The following is a 6,506-nucleotide window of genomic DNA, read 5'->3' as shown; positions in this document are numbered from 1 at the left end:
TTGTTATTTTGGAAGAAAACTCTATCCTTGTTCAGTGAGCTTATAGTTAATTGTCTGTAATCCCATATTAGAATAAGGCTGCTAGTTCAAGTGGTAAGGGAGTCAGTGTGTTGGAGGTCCTGTGTTTGAATCCCTGCGCAAGCATGGGTATTTATTTTTGGTTTGGCTATGGAAAGTGTTTTGGTGGAGTTGGGTTTTTGAGTAGTGGCTGTTAGTGGGTTAGTAGAAAGGAATTTTAGGGATTCTTCATATTATCTGATTCCTTTCATTTTTGCAAATTTTCTTCTCTCCTCCCAAAATTTCCATAGTTTCTGGCGTGCATTTTTCTTCTTCTTGCTCTTTTCGTTTCTCCTATTTTCTTTTTTGCTGATTTAATTTCTTTTCATTTTCCTATTTGCTACTGAATTTTAGCGCCTCTTTAGTTCAGTGCCTTTCATGCGTTATCAGTAAGTTGGGTAGAGTAATTGTGTTTTCACTTGTTAATCCTTTACTGATAGGTGTTGTTAATGCTGATTAGGGGAAGATTCAGGGGCTCAAATCGTTTGTTGGGGACTTAGTTTATTGGAATTTACCGTGGTTCGATTGAAGGTAAGGTTTGGTGGCTTTTCGGATGAATAACTTGACTCGAGTTCGGTTTTAATTTGATTCTAAATGACTAAATTAGTGTCTTAGTTGTTGATTTTAGGTTCTGGAGGGCTCGAGAGCATTTTTGCATCGAAACTATACCAGGTGCATACTCGAAACGCAAGAAAATGAGTTCTCAGCAAAAGCCAAAAAGCTCACTGTTGACGCTACACGACCATGTCGTAGGCCGTATGGTAGGTCGTGTGCAACGACACGGCCGTGTAAACGATAAAGGCTAGGCTGTGCATAAGACACGGCCATGTGATGGCCAGAGTGTGGCCGTGTGAGCTACACAGGCTAGGCCAGGTTAGGTGTGTGAGCCACACGAGTGTGTGGACCCACATTGGTGTGTGATAATTGGGCCAGGCCATGTGATCCACAGGGGCAAGGGCAATCTAGACCTGTGGGCCACACGAGTGTATGGGCCCATTTATCTGAATTTTCTCTAGGGTTGCACGGGTCATCCTAAATGACTGTGGGCCTACTGTAGGGTCGATAAGGACAAATGATGTAACATCTTGAAATAGTGCCTAGTCAGAATAGTGGTTTTAGGACCACAAATCCAACATTAAAATAATTATTTCATGATCATTATGAGGTCTAGGATACGAAAATAAGCATGTGTTAAAGTTTCATGAAGAAATTCTAAGTATAAGGTGTCCAATTGGAAATTAGGAACCAAATTGAATAAATTGAAAAACTTGGGTTCTAGAAGAAATTTGCATGAAATTGCTTTGAATTATAATTTAGAAGGTCTTAAATAGCAATTTGCCTAATTTCTAAGTTTTTGGACAAAAATAGGCATGCATGGAAAGTTTGGAAGTCTTGTAAGGAAGAGTATTTCGGTCATTTGGTAATAAACTTAATAAAAAGGGAAAAAGAAAGCTAAAATCAACCATCTTCTTCCCCATAGCTGTCGAAATTCCTAGAGCTCCATAAGCTAGGTTTTCAACATTTCAAGCTCAATACTAAGCGCTCCCTAGCCCTATTTTTAATGTTCTTTATAGTTTTGAGATCCTCGTAACATGCTCTACCCATTTCTACCCATATCTCAAGCTAGGGTTCATGTTTGGAAATTTGCCCATGTATAAGATGCTTGTGTTATAATGATTTATGGAGGAATATGATAGTTTAAAGGATGGTAAACAACTTTTACTAGGTAGATTTTCATGGAAATGGCCTAAAGGACCATTTTGTGAAAGGTATAAAATATGCTGCAGAAATGTGAAATAGAGGAAAATATGGGTTGTTATGAGCTTAGGATACATTCGGCTAGGCATGGGTAACCAAAGAATTTCATGCATTCCATTATACGAGCCTAGGGACTAATTTGTAAAAATGTGAAATGTTGGGGGGAAAATTTAGGTCTGAAATGAATAATATGAGATATTAATAATTTATTTTTACTGATATATACCCCGAGGATCCAATTCTGAGGTCAACCGTGAAAAAATGAAAGGTTTCGGAATAACCGAAATACGAAACCGAAGCAATTACCAGGTAAGTTCGTGTAACTCGAAGTAAACTTTAATTATACTTGAAAATGTATATTCTTAAATGTACATTAATTTAGATATTAATTGGATGACAATCCATGAAATGTGGTAGTGTAAAATGAAAAATATGACAATTGTCCCTGTTGAATAAAAAAGGGAGATTCGATGGGTAAATTCTTGTTTACATGACATGAGATCCTGTATGTGTTGCAGAAAGGGATTTAGCCCGGACGGGTAATCCGATGATCTCAGTAGAGTAAGGATTCAGCCCGGACAGGTGTCCCTTAAGCGATCGAACCTCCCGATGAATATATGTGCATTATGGATTTAGCCCGGATGGGTAACACGATTAAGGAGTGATATTAGCCTGGACTGGCATTTTAGATCCAAACATTTTGGAGTAATTGTCGTTGTAAGGGATTTAGCCTGGAATGGTAATCACGACAATACTCCTTGAATTTATGTTATGAGGGATTTAACTTGGATTGGTAATCCCGCTGTAAGAGTGAGGTTCACAGGAGTGTATATTTAAAATGGTCACTAGCATGACTTAACGGTAAATAAGATACCCATCGAGATTTCTGAGAAATTCAAAGGGACAGTAATAAGACACGAGAATGAAAATGTTTGAATTGATGAGCTCACCAAGATTAATGCTATATTGCTTGAGAGGGAACTAACTTAATGATTGAGTGTATGTGATAGGGAATTTATACTACGCATGTTTCGCATGGATATCTTTTATGGTTGTATGCAAAATAACCGGTAAGTTTACTTTCCTGTTATCCGAACTTACTAAGCATGTTAATGCTTACCCCTTTTCCTTTCCTTGTTTTACAAAGCTCATGGACTCGTGAAGATTGGAAGATGATTGGAGTATTGTCAACCCTATCAGTTTATCTTGCTTTGGTATATAGATACTTTCACTTTGTTATAATGGCATGTATAGGTTTTTGGTTATTTTGTTATATGTGTCATTGGTTAGCGAATGTAAGGGCTTGAATGATATACCTATTCATTTTGTATATGGCCATAAGACATGGCTCATTTTGATGTAGGTTGTAACCTACTAATTGTGTATGTTGGTGTTTAATTGTTCATTAGATGGCTAAGTGTTGTATATCATGAATAGACAAGTGGAATGTGGCCAAATCACTTAGAGATGGCTAGGTCATAATTGGCAATGAGTTATAAAATGAGCCAACTCTAAATGTGTTTGATGGTATGGTAATCTTTAGTACAAAAAGGATAATTTAGCATGTACTAAACCGATGAGATGAGGTTAAAGTGCAATGAGTTATGAAAAGGTTGCTTAAGAGAATAATTAGGTCATGTTAAATACCTTTGAAACTTTACGTGTGTTTGGATGTTAGAGTATGACCAAAGGCTTGGAAAATAGCCCTAAAAAGGTCCACATGGGTAGACACACGGGCATGTGTGTATGTAACACCCGTAACCCATATCCGTCGTCGAAACAGGGTTTCAGAGCATTACTAGAATTTACAGATCACCTAAAAAAATTTAAATACTTACCAATTCAATCAACAGTTTGGCTCTTGTATAAGCATCAAACAGCAACATTGTTAGTATACTAGTACATATTTCATATAAATTCAACATTGATATACTTATTTTCTCGACATGTCACACTTGAGTTTAATAATTGTTTTTACTTACATAATTTCCTTGTATCAACATATCAAAGATAATCATATATGTACATGTCATGAAACATATCATTCTCTTACCGTTTCTTCATAAGTATATACCATTCATTTCATTATTTCAATATTTCATGCTTCATCATTTTCATATATTTTATGTACATTTATTCCGGTAAAAGCTTATATCAAACTTAACATAAATTATATTCCATGTACTTATACTTATTTCGTTGATCTATATTCATAATTATTTCGTACAACTATTTTGTACATATATTTCCATATGACCAATTCTTGTAAACATTTCACACAACCATTTCATATAACCATTTGTCATCTGATACATATTACCTGAATATCAATTGTTCAACAGATGTCATAGCATCTCCCATTTACGGTTTTATTTATCTTTGACATGATGCCATAGTGTCTTTCAACTATGGTCTTACTCATTTTCTGTCATGTTGCCATGATATCTTTCAACCATGGTCTTGTTCATTTCATGTCGCTTTGCCATGGCATCTTTCAATCGTGGTCTTATTCATTTCATATCATGTTGCCATGGTATCTTTAAACCATGGTATCTTTCAACCATGGTCTTATTCATTTTCTATCATGTTGCAATGGTATCTTTCAACCATGGTCTTACACATTTCATATCATGATGCCATGGTATCTTTCAACCATGGTCTTACATTTCATATCATGTTACCATGGTATCTTTCAACCATGGTCTTATACATTTCATTTCAGAAGGCACACTCACGCGAACCTCATCCTTACAGTGGGATTACCAGTTCAGGCTAAATCCCTTGTAATATAAACTCATAGAGTATTGTCGGGATTACCAGTCTAGGTTAAATCCCCTTGTTCTATTGATTTCAATATTCATCTTGATTTTCTCTCTCCTTCAGCTTCCATTTATTGAAACCAACTTGATATTTTAACATCCCATAGCCTCCTTAACATTTTTCTCTCTTGATAGCTATAGAAATTCTTTTGATTTTTGGGTGAAAATGGTGAATTTTTGGTAGAAGGACCAAATTGTAAAGAAGAGAAAGCTTCTTTCTTCCTTTTTTCTTCATACGTTGGGTGCATGGGAAAAAGATAGATGAAGATTCTTCATCTTTCCTTCCTTATATATACTAAACAAAATAATAATAAAATAATAAAATATCATTTAAAAATTAAATTAAAATATTAATATACTAATATTTATTTATTTATTTAATCTAAAATATCTCCACTTTCTAGATTTCTCTCTCTTCCAATTGACCATTTTTCCATTTATTATCTTTTAAAATTCCATCCTTGAGTCATCATTTAATTTGGTAAAATTGTAATTTAGTCCCTCATAGTTCTTCACCTATTCAATTTGGTCCTAATTCATCCATTTTCCTTAGTTTCTAGATCATTCCACTCTTAAAATTACACTATTGGTCCTTTAAATTTTTCATATTTACACTTTAACCCCTCAAATTTTGAGTATTTAATCTTGTTCAACAAAACTTTTCTCACTTTTACAGTTTAGTCCTTTCTTGAATTAATATATCATAACATACTTCTCAATTTTGACATAACTCAAAATTTCCCTTTTTGTCACTTTATTTCCTTATTTTACTATATCAAGGATAATATCTTACTGTAAAAAATTTTGGGGTATTACAGTGTAGGCTGTGTGTGACACACGGTCAGCCTCCATGGACGTGTTACCTGGCTGTGTGTCCCTTACACTTAAAATTTTAGGTCAGTTTGCATGTTAGTAAACACATGGGCAGAGACACGGTCGTGTTTCTCTACCGTGTAGAGGACACAGCCTAGTACACGGGCGTGTGCCGCAAAATGTGTGATGACGTAATAAACAGAATGTTCGGGTTTTTTGACACGGGCGACCACACGAGCGTGTCTAGGCCGTGTGAGGGACACGGGCCAAGGATATGGGCGTGTGCTCGGGGTGTGAAAACCCCTGTAGGATCAAAATGGAAAATAAATTCAATTAATTTCACACGGGTAAGGGACACAGACGTGTCCCAAGGACACAAACGTGTGCATTGCCTCCACACAGGCGTGTGAGGCTTAAACTTAGAAATTTTCCTAAGATTTTCTTAAGCTCTTGGCTTAGTCCTAAACCATTCTTAATGCATGTTTTGGGTCTCGTAGGCCTATAATGGGGACACCATGAATGTGTTTGATTGGTTTTAATTTGGAATAAAATTTTATAACCAGTGATATTCCGAAAATGTCATAGTTGTGTACGGTAATGCCCCGTACCTTGTCCCGATCTCAAGTACAGGTAAAAGGTGTTACAATTAATGGTATCAGAGCTACAGTTTAGTCAGTTCTAGGAGTAATGTAATATGTATTGAGTATAGCTATACATGCTATTATACAAGTTATGATAGTGTGACATCTCCTAACTATTTTTTTAATTGTATTTGAATATAGTAAATGTCTACCAATCAGGCTCAAGATGAGTCTGAGGGAGCCGAGAGCCATACTCTATCTTCCGTTCAGCGAGCTACTATTAGTAGTAGTAGACGGCCTATGTCTGAAGGCCGAGAAGAGGCAAGAGCTACCTTCTTTGAGATGATGGATGAATGGTTTGGGGATTACTTGAGAAACCGCCCCAATATACCACGATCTCCTCCGCCCTCTGTTCGGCCTGAGGGAGAAGTACCACAAGGTATGGCACCCGTGAGAATTGGTAAAGCCTCAGTGGACA

The sequence above is a fragment of the Gossypium hirsutum genome, chromosome A07, assembly GCF_007990345.1.
Source record: "Gossypium hirsutum isolate 1008001.06 chromosome A07, Gossypium_hirsutum_v2.1, whole genome shotgun sequence".
Lineage (NCBI taxonomy): Eukaryota > Viridiplantae > Streptophyta > Magnoliopsida > Malvales > Malvaceae > Gossypium > Gossypium hirsutum.
This window is presented reverse-complemented; position numbering follows the sequence as displayed.